This window comes from Bufo gargarizans, chromosome 2 (genome assembly GCF_014858855.1).
Source record: "Bufo gargarizans isolate SCDJY-AF-19 chromosome 2, ASM1485885v1, whole genome shotgun sequence".
NCBI classification, from domain to species: domain Eukaryota; kingdom Metazoa; phylum Chordata; class Amphibia; order Anura; family Bufonidae; genus Bufo; species Bufo gargarizans.
The window spans coordinates 336,358,751-336,377,815 of NC_058081.1; the positions used below are offsets into that span (position 1 = coordinate 336,358,751).

The 19,065-nt window shown below is 43.1% G+C and overlaps 1 protein-coding gene across 5 annotated transcripts in view; it reads left to right on the plus strand.

The window, feature by feature from the left end:
• The window catches only part of CDK17 (cyclin dependent kinase 17), a 124,659-nt gene that overhangs the window by 27,377 nt on the left and 78,217 nt on the right, over window positions 1–19,065 (plus strand). The window contains exon 2 of one of the 5 annotated variants that reach the window (XM_044280576.1): window positions 13,428–13,477. The exons of the other annotated variants lie outside the window; for them this stretch is intronic. The gene's annotated coding sequence lies outside the window, so the exon portion shown is untranslated. The remainder of the gene's footprint in view (window positions 1–13,427; window positions 13,478–19,065) is intronic. 5 annotated transcript variants of the gene reach the window in all.

Consider the following 19,065-nt stretch of genomic DNA (forward strand, 5'->3'; position numbering starts at 1 on the left):
GGAGGCAGTTAGTGAGATAGAATTACCCTATTTATCTATGTGTTGTGTTTGATGCACTGCATCTCTACCGCTCCCAATGTTGAAGACAAGTAAATGGCATAACGGAAGCGATCATTTTCCAAGGGAGTTTCCAGTAATGATAGTATGGTAGCTGTCATAATAAGGATGCTTGGTGCTCCTCTTCCCATCTGGCGGCCCTTTTAGCCATTGAGTACAGCTTGGAAGGGGTCTGGGGTCTTAATTTGATTAAGGTCTGGAGAATTTGGCGGTCAAGTCAACACTTTGAACTCTTTGTCATGTTCCTCAAACTGTTCCTGAGCAATTTTGCAGTGTGGCAGGACATATTCCGCTGAAAGACTTCTGTTGGGGAATACAGTTGCCATGAAAGGGTGCACTTGGTCTTTGTGTAGATAAGTGATATGTATCAAAGTAGTATACACCTGAATGCCAGGATCCAAGGTTTCCCAGAACATCATACTGCATCTACTGACATGGTAGATGTCATATTAAGGATGCTTTGTGCTCCTCTTTCCATCTGTGAGCCCTTTTAGCCATTGAGTACAGCTTGGAAGGGGTCAGGGGGTCTTCATATTTTTTTATTTTTTTTTAGGGGACAGCTGGTGGGGAGCTATTCTGCTTGGTTGGTTGATGCCTCTTCATCCCAAAGACCTGATCTTTAGATTCTTACAGCTCCAGAATTGTACCATGACAGATATCTAAAGTCCTTATTTCACTTGTGTCTTAGTAGATTACACAATTCCCATCCGATACTCTAGATGATCCCAATCTGTCTAATTGATATGTATGAAATAAATGACTGTTTATTTATTAGACCCTCTCATGCCAATGCTAAACTCAAGGCATGCTGTTGTGTCCGCTGCTATCTAATATAAGAGACCTTGACTTTTCCCTTCTTTGTGATTAGTTACCATTGATCAACCTGGAGGAAAGTTTCCTTGTTCTTTTCCATCTGCAAGGATGAGTCATTCCCCCGGTGGATTACAAGTGGGAGCGCAGTACCAGCAGAGCTGATGACACTGAATCCTGCAATCCCTTTCAGTCATAGTTTATCCTCTTAAACACATGCAGTGTTTAGTGACTGTTTTCTCACCACAGCTCTGTAGCCTTTGTGCTGCTGAGATTAGAGCTTCAGAATAGTTAGATTTTTACTGAATGCACAGTGAATGGCAACCTTTGTGTATGCAGATTGCAGTCCTTTTGCTGTCATCTAGAGATGAATGCGATGGACTACGTTACTCTCAATTCCACATATTTATATTGTATAGAACAGGACCTCTGCGATGCTGCTATGAGTGAGCAGGTTGTCACATTTACATGCTTGTGAAATGCCAATGTTCTCCCAAGCAGTGAAAAATGAGGATTTTCACCCTGTAGCCTTGTATTACATAAACTGCACATAGCCTGCAGGGTAGGAACTATGCCATTTATTAAACTCTGGCTTGCTCACATAGCAGGTTTTTCTTCTCCACTGCATACACAGTATATATAATGCAGGTTATGCAGACAGTTTGACATCTTGCTTTTTACTACGCGGTGTGGATTGCTTAAAGGTAGAGTCCCTGCATGGCTTGAGCCTTAACTACCTCACTAATGATGCAGCCATTTTAGTCAGTACATACAATAACCAGCTGTAACACTGAAAACCACCAGCCACAACTCAGACCTGTTGAGGTTTGGACTCCATAAGTTCTCTGAAGGTGTCCTATGCGGTCTGGTGCCAAGCCCTTAGCATCAGACCCTTTAATTCCTGTAAGTTTCAAGGTGGGGCTCCATGTATTGGACATGGTTTTTCCAGGACACCTTTCAGGTTCTCAATTTCATTAAGGTCTGGAGAATTTGGAGACCAAGTCAACACTTTGAACTCTGTCATGTTCCTCAAACCATTCCTGAATAACTTTGCAGTGTGGCAGGACATATTCTACTGAAAGATTTCTGTTTGGGAATACAGTTTCCATTAAATGGTGCAATTGGTCTTTGTGTAGATTAGTGTTATGTATTACACCTGAATGCCATTATGCCAGAAGAGCGTTGGCCGAAATATCACACTGCATCTGCTGGCTTGGTCCGGCCGTGAGTCGTTGTGCCATCGCTTCCTCAAATTAGGCACATAGGGGGGGATAATTTATCTTTTCACCTCTCTGGTTTTCAGCTTCTTGGTCCAATTCTGATGCTCATGTGTCCATGGTAGACACTTCTGGCGATGGACAGGGGTCATCGTGAACTATGCAGCTGCATCCATGGCAAGGTGTGATGCCCCGTTTGTTGTGACACCTCTTTATCATGGGCAGCATTGACTTTCCTTTTCTTGTTTGTTCTCTAATAAGACAGGTTAAACTTTGCCCAATGTGTATAAATAAGCTTTGATACCCATGAACCCTATTGACTGTCCACTGATTTGTCCTTCCTTAGTCCACTTTTGGTAGGTACTGACCACTTCATACAGGGAAAATCTTAAAAGACCTGCTATTTTGGTGATCCTTTGACCTGTCAAAGCTGTGAAGGTCTGTGCTTGGCTGTTTTTCCTGATTTGCAACACATCAACTCCGAGAGTTGACTGTTCATTTACTGCCTAACGTGTCCTACTACTTGACATGTCATTTTCGGAAGATACATTTCGCTGATCAGCGTACACCTGTATAAAGGAAAATGTCTTCTATCAACAGCACTTGCAATTTTAAGCATTTATCAATTGTGAACTTTTTTAATAACACAATGTTCTCTGTTCAGATTAGGGATGAAACGATTACTCGAATTAATGGATTAGCTCGACACAAATATCCTTGATGCATATTTTTTCCATCGATGATTCGTTTGTGCCATGTGACCATGGAGTATGAGTGAAGAGCTTGCTATTACTCACGCTCCGTGGTCACCCGCTTGCCCGCACAGCACTGCACTGGATCCTGCCGTGCATGTAAGCACGCACTATGACCTGATGTGTGTGACGTCAGGTCCCAGCGCAGCGCCGTGAAGAGGATGGCAGATCTCTAGAGTGTCAGCAGTGCCCTTACAGGAAAGGTAAGTACTTTAGTCACAGGCACTGTGGCTGAGCACTGATGGCTAGTAGGGGCATGGGGGGAGCTGGTGGCACTGGGGGGAGGAACTGATGGCACTGGGGGGGGGACTGATGGCAGGGGAGCTGATGAGTTCTTTTTTTTTTGCTTTTTTATTTTTTATAGAAAACGTTCTTTAAATTAGCTTTTTCTTATTAGAGTACTCGATTAATCGGTAGAATACTTGATGACTAAAATAATCGATAGCTGCAGCCCTAGTTCAGACAGAAAGCTACGAGCAGCTTTCTGCTGGATTCCTGATGCCAGGGAGCAGTATGTTGTGGGATGGATGACAGTTGCTCAGTTAGAACTAAGCTGCTAGGTCACATGCCTGACAGTGGAATGTAGTTAAACCTTTGTCTAGTACGACCGCAGGCAGCAAAAACTTCAAATCGCCCATGTATGTGATTGGAAAAAATGTATGTTGATTACTAAATGAGTAGTTGAACATTTACACTGTGAAATTTAGTTTGCAGTTGGAATTGGACATAGCAAAATCCATTGAAGTATACAATAGTACGTTTACATCTGTTTTAAAAAGGGGTATTTCCATCTCGCACATTGATGGAATATTGCTAGGATAGGCCACCAATGTCTGATAGGTGCGGGTCCCACCTCTGGGAGCTGCACCTGTCTCTAGAACAGGGTCCTCAACGTGAACAAGGGCACACCGCTCAAGCATGGCCACCATCCATTCACTTCTATGGGAGAAAACAAAAATGGCAGAGCCAATGCTCTGGTATTTTTGGTACTTCCATAGAGGTTAATGGAGAGGTAGCTGCGCTTGTGTGGTGTGCTCTCCATTCACTTCTATGGGAAATAGCTGAGCACGCTCACTTGGCTCTTTTCAGATCCGCCATAGAAGTGAAAGGGGAGCATTCGCGATGCACTTTCCTTCGCTTTCAGGGCCAGTTCTAGGGAAGGACATGACATTAGTGGCATATCTTTGTGATATTCCACCAATTTGTGAGATGGTACAACCCCTTGAAGGCATTCTTGTAGTCTGTTCTGGCAGGGGAACAGACTACCGCAATTACAGTATCCAGAATAGCCAGGGATCGGGGCTTCTGGACAGAAAGCCGGCATTTATGCCGGTAACCCATCGGATGTTATTATAGTCAAGGTGGATCTGGCAGTGTGTGGCAGTGTCTGTCTATGCTGGATCCAGTAGTCGGTCCCTCTGCTGGAACAGACTACCAGAATCCCTAAATGCAGACGTGATCGTAGCCTAAGAAAAATCAGACCATGAATAATGTGTGGTCTACTCAGCTTGACTGTGACAGCCTGTGTAAGTGACACTTCATGGTATCACCTGCATCATTGATGCAGTCACTGTCTGCTGCATGCCCTGCTTGGTCCCCTCATCACACTAAGTAATGATGCAATGTCTTCAGTGGCGGTACGCTTGTTCTGTCCACCCATTAGTGAATTTGGATGTGTTTTGTCTCTGGCCCTGCTGTGGTGGAAGTCTGCTGTGATTTTCTCCTGTATACCTAGCAACAGGAGGCGTTCGCTGCTCCCTGCCCACTTCACCGCTCATTGTGCGTCTTCTGAAGGAACATGTGTCCCCTGAGCTGCTGAAGCGGCATGCACTCACAGCTTCATTCTGATAACGTTCACGTTCATACTATGTTGTGGGTGTATTTCACACCCACTCTGTGGGCGAGCGCTGTGTACAGACCTGGTTTTCTATGGACTTCAGTAGTATTGCAGTGCTATTGTTACGCATTGTTCATAGCAGTAGAATAGAACTCCTCCATGTACACAGCACACCGGAAACTAGAAATATTGTTTATCAGTTTAGTGATATTTTTGGATAGTTTAACGTTCAAGAACAGAAGTAAAAAAAAATAAAAAATCTGTGCTCATGAACAGGAGAACAGCGATCGAGCTATAGCTTTATTCAGTACCATTTCTGGTGGATGTCAAACAGTATAATTTCATGAAATATTAATTAGACGTTAGCTGGGACCTCCATCTATGCCTAGAAGAAAATGGCCATAACCCCTTTAGCTTTTTTCTGAAATTTGAATTGTTCAAGTTGTAGCATAGTCTTGTTCACTTAAAAGGGTTTCTCCACATGTTTTCTTCTGCTTAGAAGGGTCCTTTAAGAATAATCTGATCACAAAGAGTACCCCAGTTGAATGCGTTCCCCTGGAAAAAGAAAAGAAAATAAGCATAAATTGGGGGGCATAAATTCACATTTACCAACATTGTAGTTGGTAAATTCGGACACTTAAGCGCTGTCCTGGGTCCTGCCCAAGTTTGCCAGAACTGTCTCTGAAAATTACAGCTAGTCCCTGCAAATTTGGGATGGTTGGCCAACTGTGTAAATGATGTTAATAAATACATTTTCACTTTTGTAAATAGCGCTGGCCGCTATCCTGTTACTGTGAGAAGCCCTTTCTAGAATGGGACAGGTTGCCTGCCCTCGAGACCTGTGAGGGGTGTTGGGCATGATACTGTATATCGCTCCTCTTCAGGCTGTCCAACATCAAACCTGTTCAGTTTCTCTGCAGTTCCACCACAGGGGAAATTAAGCATTACATAGTGCCATTCAAATGAATGAGCTGACTGTATAATACAGGGCAGATTTTCCAGGTTAAGAGACAGTCTAGATAACTACTCTGCACTCAGGCCAAGGTATGAGAATCCTAAGAACAGGAACACCTCCCCCTCCCCGCTCCCTCCGGTTCTCATTCCTAACAACTGGGCAACCCTATTTACTAGAGTTGTAATACACAAGCCCACCGCCTGGTGAGGAAAAGTGCTGTTTCGGAAAAGCCCTGCGTCGCTAGGGGTACGAACAGTTATGTAATTGATAGCAGATCTATTGAATACAACATTAATGCTTATCAAGGTAAATTTCAGAATGTTTTATTGGTTATTATTTTTAGGTTTTGTTTTTTCCCATTAGGGGCAATTGCCTAATTCTGAATATGATTTTTACCGTATATGACTAAAATGAGTGTAATAGTAAGTGTTTTCTAATTCTGTTGGATCTAGGTCTGCGTTCACTATGCATTGTAGGAGTACACACTGGGGATGGAAGAAGGTTAAGGGAGAAATGCTTCAAGCTCCTTGTCCACAGGGAAGTGCATATGGAGGCTCAGTATCTGTAACATTTGAATAATACATGGATGCTAGGGGAATCGGATCTGTAGCTGAAACGGATAGGGGAAGGTGAAAGAATGCTGCAGTAGATTCTGATTGTTTCTGGGGAACTCAACCTTCAGGAAACATAATTTTTTATGGCTGTTAGGAATACGTGTAAGCCTTTAATTATTTTGAATATTTCATTACGTTGGATGGAAGTAAATCTACTGAAATAAAAAAAATCTGTCCACAGTAATGGTGAATCCGGAGACCACAAATTCATCTTTCACTTAATTCATTCCAAATTGCTAATGGACCAGAAAGGTTGCTCTAGTAATATATGTTTATAGCCTAGAATAGCAATAAGCAAAATGATATTTTCAGGCATAATGACCTGCTCAGGTGCTAGCAGCCTCATGCAGGATGCGGATAGCACACTAATCCATCCATTTTTATGGGGCCATGCACAAATCCGTACTCTGTGAATCCGTGTAACCATTCCGCACATTATCGGTTCTATAGCATGTTCTATTCTGGTCCGTATTGCGCACGAGAGTAGTTTCTATTGATGGCAGTGAAAAAATAGTGTACATGGAATGAATCCATATTTAGCAGACCCATGCATTTGGACTGAAATCTGGATACGGTTGTGTCCATGTGGCCTTAAGAAAAGGAAAATCACTGGCACATGAATGGTCTCTTCATGGACTGAATTTATCACACTCTGCACTCAAGCTTTAAAAAAGTCTTTAAAATAGCTCTTTGTGTTACTTTCGACTTACTTGACGCTTTTACACCACCCTTTTTGAAAAGTAGATGGGAAAGTTGGCATGGTTACCCTGTCAAGCTGGTTTAGAGGGGCTTGCAGATTTACAATAGCATTTCTGAAAATGTCATGCGTGATCCATACAAGCATACATAATTTTGTCCTGTGCCCCAGCTGTCATACTGAAAGCCCCCATCTGCCCTTGTGTCCGCAAAGGAAACATACTCAACTGGGATGTAGGATGGATGATCTCTGCCCGAGGTGTCAAGATCTGCAGGCTCACTTAAAGGGGTTCTGCAGTTTGTTTAAACTGATGACCTATCCTCCTGGATAGATCAGCATCTTATCGGCGGGGGTCCGACACCTGGGACCCCTGCCGATCAGCTGTTTGAAAGGCAGTGTAGCTCCAGTAGCACCGCGGCCTTCTCACTGTTTACCGCAGGCCCAGTGACGTCACGACTAGTATCAACTTGCCTGGGCGCGGCTAAGCTCCATTCAAGTGAACAGGGCTCGGGGTCCCAGGTGTTTAAACTGAGGATAGATCATCAGTTTAAACAAACTGCAGAACCCCTTTTAATCCATCAAGTGTGGAATTCTTCAAGACTAAGGAGATATTTGAATTATGTTATGGATCTATTGGGTAATATGTTTGAGACGCAATTGGATAGTAATTCTTTAATTTGCGGAACGGAAGCGGACAGATTATTTTCACTGTGTGCCGTCCGCATCCGTACTTCTGTTCCGTGGCCCCACAAAAAAGACTGCAGACAAGAATGGTAATTTCTATCATAGGGCTGTCAGTTCCATTCCTCAACATGCGGAACGCACACTGCCAGTATCCGTGTTTTGCAGACCGCAAAATGGATATGGTGATTTGAATGACCCTCTCCTATCTCCAGAACGGGATCCGTGAAGTGAACAGAGCGCAGCTGCGCATGAGTAGCCACTCTCTCCGCTCACCTCTTTAAGCATTCTGAAAATAGCGGAGTGCTGGCTTGGCTAATTCCAGCAGTCCCATAGCAGTGAATGGAGAGGTGGCTGTGCTTGCACTGTGTGGTCTCCATTCACTGCTATAGAGCCTCCGAAAATAACCGCGCACACTCTCTCTTTAGCTATTGTTGGAACTCCCAGCGTGATGAATGGAGCACACTGCGCATACGCTGTATGAGCTCCTTTACTTTGGGGACTCTAATCCCTAGATAGGAGTGGGTCCCAGAGGTGGGACCCACTCCTATCTGACATTGATGGCATATCCTAGCAGTGTGCCATCATTGTCCTAAATGGGTTAACCCCTGTAAGTGGCTCAATAGATGCTGACCAACTGCTGACTTTCCTGATGTGTATAAATGTGCTGTTTTGAATCTGCCAAGCATGCATGTGTGTGTAAATGGGTAGAAGGGAATAAACTGCTGCCAAATGCTTCTCCTGTGGCGGCAATCCAGCATGCCCCATCTATCCTTCTCCCTGACATATTCCATTGGGAGGCCCTCATGCACATTGTTAAACAATCCCACATGGCCAACTTTGATCTAATTTGTATGGCCAGTTTTATCAAAGAAGAAAGAGATGATGCCAGTGGGGTGTTTCTCAGCATCACTCATGGTCCTTATTGGCCGGAGCTGAGACGTGTAGGGATGTGAGCTAAACAGAACAAATGGACTGTTGGTTGTCTTACACTGTAATATACACCTACAACTTTCTAACAGACTTGACTACATGCACAAGACCATTGTGTGTTTTGCAGTCCGCAAACTGCGGATCTGCAAAACACGGATGGCATCCGCGTGCGTTCCGCAAATTGCGGAACGGCACGGACAGCCTTTAATATAACTGCCTATTCTTGTCCGCAAAGCACGGAGAAGAATAGGACATGTTGTTTTTTTTTTTTGCGGACCACGGAACGGAGCAACTGATGTGGACAGCACATGGAATGCTGTCTGCATCTTTTGCGGCCTCATTGAAGTGAACAACGGTCGTGTGCATGAGGCCTTATACTGATCATGTTACGGTTTGCATCCTCTACATCGCACTGAGCGTTACTTCCCCTTTCTGCTATTTGATGTCATATTCTCCTTCTGGCTATTGGCTGAGCTCTCAAGCAGTATCTTCAATGTGCAGACGCTTGCAAATTAAATAGGCTTAATGGTCTGAAACCTCTGCTTGGGGACGGGTTGAAATGGTCATAGAGATTTTAACATGTATACCCTGATCACATACACACAGGACTGATCAATAATGGATGCATTTATCAAAAATCTTGTGGTTTCCTAGCACTATTATCTCTGCTATAAACTGCTCTGACCTATCCGAATAGAATTCGGAATACACAAGTAACTGCATTTAATCTATAGATTGCCATTTTACCATTTGTGACCTTTGAAGCATTTACGAGTATAGACCCAAACCATTAAACATTTTGGGGCGGAATAATAATGTCTAAAAAGAAGACTGTGTAAACTTGGCGTTAAAGAAAATGTATCGTCAGAAAATTGTTTATTAAACTTTTTCTTGCGTTTTTTTTATTTTCCCTGTCTGTATATTTAAAAAATAAAAAAACATGCAGTTTTCATTGGAAGTAGACTTCTATGGGACAGGTGTGCTCTGTGAGCTGTGCAGAGGTCAGGAGGGAGTAGATAAGCTGTGACATCACCTACAGTGAATGGTGGATCCTATACAGAGATGATATTGGTCACTGTAATTATACCTTTGATAATGCAATGGCTTCTGAAAAGTTAACTGATCAAGAAGTCGCAACATCTTATTAGGCCTAGTGTTCATTGTAAAAACTGCAGTTTTAGATTTTCTTCTTAAATGTAGAGACATAGAAAATGAAAACATAACTCACAAAAATTTCCAATGTGTTTAACATAAAACCCCGATTTAAGAAATGGGTAATTTTCTGATGACACATTCCCTTGGTACATTCACACTACTATATGCATTTTGCGGTCTGTGTGGCATCCGCACATTTTGCAGACCCATTGACTTCAATAGGTCCATGGTCCACATCTTGCTGCAAAGTATAGGACATGTCCTATCCTTTGCGGAACTGACATACGGATGTCTTCTATGTGCTTTCTGCATATGTATGTCCATTCGCAAAAGGTAGAACGTATCCTATTCTTGGCCACAAATGCCGACCAAGTTTATAGTGCAAATTGTGCCAAAAAATGGCACGTTTTCAGTGATCTGCCATTTAGTAGAATAAAAAGTAATAAAGCAAACAAAAGCTATGTGTCGGTGTCTACGAGGGAACCCTAGCAGTGCGCACTGGAGAGAAGTAACACCTCAACCACACTATTGATCACTATCATGGTGCCTACTCAGGTTTTCCAAGACTGACCTCTGCCTGGGCTTCTTAATAGGACATGTATATTCAAGACCTCTCAAACGCTTACTCAAGAATAAGGTGTGGTTGATTTTTCTTAGCGTCATGACTCAGTTCTTGCTTCCACTTGTACAGGAAACAAAGGTTTGGGTACTTCAATGCAAATTTCAGTGTGTTTCCTGAACTCATTCAGCCATGTATTTCCTGAAGCACACACGTCATATTGTGCGCTGGAAAATGAACGTTAAAATTACATACCTAACCAATAGATATGTAGAAGTAATGAAAGATCAAAGTATTGTAGTATTAAAGTTCTGAAAAATGCTTTGACTTGTCATTATTGTATTCCAGTATGCCGCGCTAAAAAGGACAGAGTAACCCTGCAGGGTCTCCCTTACCAAAACTGGCCATACACACAAGGCTACTTTCACACTCGCGTTTAATGTGGATCCGAGATGGATCTGCACAGACTGATCCGTTCAGATAATACAACCACATGCATCTGGTCAGAACGGATCTGTTTGTATTATCTTTAACATAGCCAAAACGGATCCGTCTTGAACACCATTGAAAGTCAATGGGGGACGGATCAGTTTTCTATTGTGCCAGAGAAAATGGATCCGTCCCCATTGACTTACATTGTGTGTCAGGACGGATCAGTTTGGCTCAGTTTCGTCAGATGGACACTAAAACGCTGCAAGCAGTATTTGTGTCCGCTTCCAAAGAGGAATGGATGCGGAACTGAGCCAAACTGATGCATTCTAAGCGGATCCTTATCCATTCAGAATGCTTTAAAGGGGTTCTGCACTTTCAATTAACTGATGATCTATCCTCTGGATAGATCATCAGCTTCTGATCGGCCGGGGTCCGACACCCGGGACCCCCGCCGATCAGCTGTTTGAGAAGGCAGCGGCGCTCCAGCAGCGCCGCGGCCTTCTCACTGTTTACTGCCGGGCCGCCCGCCCACTGACGTCACGACTTGTATCAATTAGAGTGGGCGTGGCTAAGCTCCATTCAAGTGAACAGAGCTTAGCCGCGCCCACTCTAGTTGATACAAGTCGTGACGTCAGCGGGCGGCCCGGCAGTAAACAGTGAGAAGGCCGCGGCGCTGCTGGAGCGCCGCTGCCTTCTCAAACAGCTGATCGGCGGGGGTCCCGGGTGTCGGACCCCGGCCGATCAGAAGCTGATGATCTATCCAGAGCATAGATCATCAGTTAATTGAAAGTGCGGAACCCCTTTAAGGGCAAAACTGATCCGTTTTGGACCGCTTGTGAGAGCCCATGACTGATCTGACAAACTGAAACCAAAACACGAGTGTGAAAGTAGCCTTAGATGTATATAGGCTGAAACTGCTAAGTTTGGCGTGACAAGCCAATAGGTTTGTGTATGTGGGACTCCTGACTCTCGCTCAGGATCAAGCTGTTGGATTTAAACATGCTCAACCCTTTTTTTGTGGGGGGGGGGGGGGGGGGGGCCCCCCCCAGGAGAATAAGCAGCTTTTAGAGGTGTCTAGCAGCAACACGTACATGCCGAGTTAAACCAAGCTTATATTAGTATGTTGGGGGACTGAAAGAGCATTTGCCTGGTGGGTCTCATGTCTAGCATTCTGGCCTTGCTGTACTGGAAGTGATCTCTCCATGCACTGACTTCCTGGTAAGTTGCTTGTATACACAGCAGCCAGACTGAGGAAGCAGACCACCAGCCTGAACCAATGATGAGACTCTCTGGAGACATTTGATAAGCTGTAGTTACAGATCACGGCTCTACCTGAAAAAGGCCGACTGTGCATGCGTCGCTCAACTTCCAGGTGTACCTATACATCAGCGGCACAATCTGCATCTGTGCTGCTCCGTTAGCAGCAGCAGCAGCAAATCTTCTGTGCTTGCACTGCTACTCGGCAACGATGAGATTGACAGGGCCACGTGAGATTTCTGGCCTTGTCAGTGAGGAGGTAGATTAGAGTCTCTGGAGCAGTGGGACCAGCCCTTCGCTGCTCGAGAAGGCTGATGTTTTGATGAATTTGACTACAGTGTATTCGCCCATCTTTACTTGTATGCTTAGCCAGAGCTGCATTCACAGTTCTACAAGCTTCAAAGCTGAATTCTCTCAGGACCCTACACCATTTCCAATGTCTGTCACAAACTTGCTCAGAAGTTTTGTTCTAATGAAGTAGTGTCTTCACTCTAAGCCATTTACCCACTGAGGGCTCATGAACACGACCGTTAAGTATTTTGCGGTCTGCAAGTTGTGGATTCACAAAACATGGATACCGGCCGTGTGTGGAACGGAACAGCCGGCCCCTAATAGAAAAGTCCTATCCTTGTCCGTAATGCAGACAATAATAGGACATGTTCTGTTTGTTTACAGAATGGCCATATGGACACGGAATGCACACAGTCATTTAATTTTTTTTTGCAGCCCCACATACGGGCCGCCAGAAAAAATATATATTCGTGCACATGAGCCCTAACAGGATACGGAATGTCCTCTTAACCTGTCTGCAGTGTTAATGGCTGCTCCAGTGCTGTGCCAAGATGAAGTTGTCCTTTAATCTGGCTGTCATGGATGTAGATAAGTATGAAGGCCTTTCTTTATTTTATTTTTGCTCAGTTTACTGTATAGGCTGATTAAAAAGTCAGTACAGGGAAACTCGATTCTGCTTCTTACAAACTTTCACAAGAAAATGTTTGTTTTTCTTGAATGTAATCTTTAACCTTGGAGTTCACATTAGGCTACAATATGGCACGGCACTGGAGAATTGTCTCTGTATTTTTTGGTTATTGTGCAGCAGAAGCCCATTCCTTGTGTTTGAATTGTGGCCTTTGAAGCAGTTCACATTATTCTGCTTATGACGCCAAAAAGGGCAGCTGCGTGTCACTGCCAGATGGCGTTTTTGCTTTCTTTGCTACTAATTAAATTCTTTAAAGCTCTTGCATGCCAGGGAACTGAAGAAAGCCTAGCCACTCATTCTTAAAAGGTGACAGTCTATGGACCTGTGCTGTATGCATGCAGTCATGTGAAAACGTGGGCACACCACGTGTGTGTGTGTGTGTGTATGTATATGTGTGTGTATATATATATATATATATATATATATATATATATATTCCCCTGCTCCTAGAGGTTCAGTTTTATATATTAAAACATATATTTTTTTTCTCAGCAACGCAGACACACGTGAACATGGGACTAACAGGGATACCACTGCCACAGGTTAGCCAGTTTCATATGTACAAATCTGCTGACAGATGGCCTTTAACGATTATTTGTCCTTATGCTAACTAAAGATGCCTATAAACTGCATGAGCGCCTTAACATGCTATATTGTCTCTAAGTGCTCATTAGCGGGCAGAAAATCTGCAGAGTAAAAGGGCTAGGACTACACAGTTGACATATTTTTTGCTGAAATTTCAGCCTCTGGAAGTAATGGGTATATGGGTGAGCTTTTTATAGGATTGGATAACCCCTTTAAGTAATCAGGCTCTGCACTGTGCCATTTCTCTGGCATTATTAGGAGCACATGCTATTAAACCTCAGTTATCAATTAATTCATACATTTCCAGGAGGAATACTTTTCTCCAGTGCACGGACTACTTGTCTTGTGTTGGGGTACTTTCACACTAGCGGCAGGGGACTCCGTCAGGCTGTTCCAGTGTCGGAACAGCCTGTCTGATCCGTCCTGCCGCTAGTGCCCCCGGACTGCATGCAGTACTTTTGTCCGGCTGCCTCTCTGCATGTGCTGCCGCCGCAACTTTGCCCCCGCAATTAATAACTTTAATGACTATTCAGAAACATTTTCTCTAAATTTGACTGATCCACTAGATCCCTTTCTAGACTCTTGGGGATATAATGGGAGATATTTAGGCAGTGCTAGTCACGTGTCTAAGCTCAATGTACATTAGAGCTAATGTATGTCCCTGTCGGTCACTGCCCACGCTGTATAATGGAGCGTAAATTTCTGTTATCCAGGATGGCGGTTGTGTCTGAGCAGCAGGGCAGTCCTTATGGTTCATTCTCTCCCCGCTCTGTTACTCTGCTGTCTTTCATAATGTGGAAACTATACCCAGCGAGCATTTCTAATGGTCTCAAACACGTAGTAAACAAAGCAGGAAAATGTGCCTTCTCTGTAATGATGGCAATAACACAGATGTGGGCAGGTAGCATGGCTTACCAGGCGCTACAACGCACTGCTGCAGGTAGACCATTACTGTCTTCTTGGCGTTTGTTTCCCTTTTTTTTATATGCCTCTATAAAGTTGTCTTCTGCGGTGTCTGGTTAAGCTTGCTTTGTAGACTCATGAACCTTTCACACTGATCCACTCCCAATAAGGTGAGATTTTCACCTTGTGACTCACGGTAGATGACGCAATTATGGAGCAGTCAGGTGAATGTTTAGGCGTCTTTAGGAAAATGAAACCAGTCTCGCTTTGACATAAATTGTACTGACACCCCTTGCAAAATCGTTTCCAAAATGAACATGAATATAATCGTGAGAGACTGCTAATATTGGTTTTCCACCTAAAAAAAAAAGCATTCATGAAATGGTTTTCATCAAGTTTCTCCGTTTTTGAGCCTCTTTTAGAATGCACTTGGTGATGGTGATTTTAAAAGGTATGGGTTAACCAAGGCGCACCAACTATGGGGGAAGAACTGAAACTAGAGAGCCATATGGACCCCTAAGGGCAGATGACTTACTAATATGATCCGCTTCAAAGGCACGGTTGCTTGATTATGCATAGATGACGTTCCCAGGGGTTTGCTTCTGCTGCCCCTCAGATTGGTTTCTATTTGCTATCTCATTCCTTTTATTTTTCTTATACAGCCCATGCCTCTGACTGTTGTGCTGTGAGAGATAGCAACAGGAGAGTGGTTGTACAGAATAGATATGTGGACCCGATGCCAAAAAATTAAGAATATTTTCACAAGTTGTACTGAGAGTTGCATAGCCTTTCAGTACGCAGTGGTTGAGCTTTATTTACTTGCGCTCAGCCATTTTAGTATTGCTCATTTTCAAAGGTTTCCTGGAGAAAAAAAAAAAGGTTAAAGTGCCCTGTATTTGATATTGGGTATTAAAGGGGCTTTTTTGGCTTGGGAGTAGTCAAGCCCAATACACTTAATCTCTGCCCCGTTAAAAACAAAACAAAAATGCCCCAATCCGGCCGCGCCTGCGCAAATGCTCCTTTCCTGGCTACTTCCAGTCCCCTCTGGACAAGGAAATGGCTTGGTCCTCTGACCACTGCAGCCAGTCCCAGGCCTCAGCAGTCACATCTGCTTGAACGGTACATCACAGCAGTTGCACATCTGAAGTAGTAGCTTTATATGTGACTAAAGTGGTTCCATGACAAGTTTCTGCTGTTGTGTTATCTAATCTATTACTTATCTAACAATCACTTAAATTCTCAGTTCCTTTCTTCTCTGGGGGAAAAAGCTTCAAACCATTAAATCTAAGAGGCTTAAACTTTACATTTTTCAGAATTTTTAAAACGTTATTTCTTCTACCTTAGGCCGCCCCAAAGTGCATGAAATGCAACTGTTGACAAACTACATAGAGATGCCTTCTGATTCTCTAGTGGAAAATGGCCCTAAATGCTATTTTGGTTGAAGATATAGGAGAATGTTGAGGCATATTTGAGAAGCTACTGTCAAGAACTTAGTGGATAAAACATGTTGATGAGGCGGTAACCGTTTCTTTTCCTTTTGTGGCTTTTCATCTTTGTTAGCCGATCCTTGAATGATTGGATGGCACAGAGAAAAGATGCCATTCAAGTCACCTACTAGATGTTTGGTGTGTGCATGAGGCTTAATGATTTGCTGCTTCCTCTCTCAAATACAGTAACCTGTAACATGGTTTGCAGAAGCTTTGGAAAAGCTGTGAAGTATTTAGCCATTAATGAAAACTGTGTTTTCGCTACAAGTAAAGGTGGCTGTTGTAAGAAGTCACTTATTTAAAATAAACTTAGAACGTGAAAGTTTCTTGCTTTTTAGGGGTACAAAATATACCACAGGGTCTATTTTATATCTGCTCATCTTAATGTCCTATATTCTTCCTATACACTAATGCTTTAGAAAGTCCTCATTCAAAGTTGTTTAGAAGACCTGCGGCTGCTATTCGAACCGTACTGTGGCCGTCCTATGAGTTTGTTTTTGGGATTTTGTGTCCAGCTTGTTCATCTGTCATGGTCAGGAAGCAGATGTCCCACCTAGCACTGATGCATTGTGCTTTCTGATCTCCTCCCTGGAAATTTTCCTCTTTCTTGCCGTCACATATTCCTGCTGTTATTTTGTAACACTTTACACAATTATATACACTCGCCTAAAGAATTTTTAGGAACACCTGTTCTATTTCTCATTAATGCAATTATCTAGTCAACCAATCACATGGCAGGTGCTTCAATGCATGTAGGGTTGTGGTCCTGGCCAAGACAATCTCCTGAACTCCAAACTGAATGTCAGAATGGGAAAGAAAGGTGATTTAAGCAATTTTGAGCATGGCATGGTTGTTGATGCTAGAGGTCAGAGGAGAATGGGCCTACTGATTCAAGCTGATAGAAGAGCAACGTTGACTGAAATAACCACTCGTTACAACCGAGGTATGCAGCAAAGCATTTGTGAAGCCACAACACGCACAACCTTGAGGTGGATGGGCTACAACAGCAGAAGACCCCACCGGGTACCACTCGTCTCCACTACAAATAGGAAAAAGAGACTACAATTTGCACAAGCTCACCAAAATTGGGCTGTTGAAGACTGGATAAATGTTGCCTGGTCTGATGAGTCTCGATTTCTGTTGAGACATTCAAATGGTAGAGTCCGAATTTGGCGTAAACAGAATGAGAACATGTATCCATCATGCCTTGTTACCACTGTGCAGGCTGGTGGTGGCGGTGTAATGGTGTGGGGGATGTTTTCTAGGCACACTTTAGGCCCCTTAGTGCCAATTGGCCACTGGCTACCTGAGCATTGTTTCTGACCATGTCCATCCCTTCACCACCATGTACCCATCCTCTGGCTGCTTCCAGCAGGATAATGCACCATGTCACAAAGCTCGAATCATTTCAAATTGGTTTCTTGAACATGACAATGAGTTCACTGTACTAAAATGGCCCCCACAGTCACCAGATCTCAACCCAATAGAGCATCTTTGGGATGTGGTGGAACGGGAGCTTCGTGCCCTGGATGTGCATCCCTCAAATCTCCAACTGCAAGATGCTATCCTATCAATATGGGCCAACATTTCTAAAGAATGCTATCAGCACCTTGTTGAATCAATGCCACGTAGAATTTAGGCAGTTCTGAAGGCAAAAGGGGGTCCAACACCGTATTAGTATGGTGTTCCTAATAATTCTTTAGGGGTGTGTGTGTGTGTTTAATCTGATTGCACAAATATATCGATTTATCATTGTTTACATTGGTTTTCTTGAGTTTATTGTTTTGACTAATGTAATTGATTTGTTAATTAATTATGTAAAGCTGTATAAATATGCACAATGCACTGCCTACTATGTCACTGCTTGAGAAAGATCCCAGTAAGCGTATCGAAACGTCATGTGTCTGGTGAATAAAGCCGTTTTTTACGCCTTGGATGTGCCTTGGAATTCTTCCATTTTTTATATATATATATATATATATATATATATATATATATATATATATATATATATAACTTTATTTATATTGGTCTTCAGCACTTGAAAACAAGCATGGTAAACTTTGACCTCCATAAACCTGGTTATTTGCTGGATACGTTGTGCCTTCTTCCGGGTGTAAAGCTGTTTACATGTGCTACAGTTGTTATATTGCCATGAGCAAATGAATTAGCATTTAATTTACTTAATCCTCACTGCCAATATGTTGCTGTACGTTTTGGCACGCATGTCCTGTAATCACTTCCGTTTCAAGTCACGTTCTTCTTGATTATTGCCAGGGAATTTTATTAGCCAGATCTACAAGGAAATTGATTTTGAGTTGGTGGATAAGCTCAGGCAATCTGGAAAATCCACCTTCAGACTGAAATCGCACAAGGCAATTTTTTTTTTTTTAGCCAAACCCAGGAATGGATTCAAGAGGAATTGGAAATATAAGAGAAGGACTTGTACTTCTTGTTGCTGAATTCCCTTCAGTATTTGGCTCAAAAACTGCACTCGTTTCCACCCTTAGGATGCTACTACACATTTGCAGCAGAGCCATGAACACATGCATTACCACTAATTGCTATGATCTTCACAGTGAATTCAGTTTTGACCGCGTTAGTTCTAGGAAATGAACCATTCCAATTGTCCAGTACATTGGGGTCATTTACAAAGGCTGTATGTTAGTATGTCTGGCGTACAAAAGTGGAACATTACGTGAATAAAAATGTGTATATATTTTTTGCAACTTTTTGCCTTTCCCTACTGTTCTCGCCACTTTTGAAAAGTGGGTGGAGTCTAGCGGAAGCTGGCCTGACAATTACAGTAACTTACGCTATGTGTAAATTACAATTGGCATCTCTACCATTTAGCTGGCTTAGGTTTCTGGTTCTGGTGCATGGACATCACAGATGTGGCAAATGTATTATAGAAGCCTGCACCCCCCTAATAAATAAGCTGTGTTTTACCCCTGCAGGGTTTTTACCAGCACCTGAAACACCAGTCTTTAGTAAATGTGTCCTACCATATCTATATTACTGTATGGACAGCGTGCAGAATAGGATGCATCCTTACCTGCTGAATGACGGGATAATTCGTGTTTTCAAGTACATAATTGGAAAACTAATGTCTGCCATAAATGGTGGCATTAAGGAATAAAAATGCAGGTGAATTA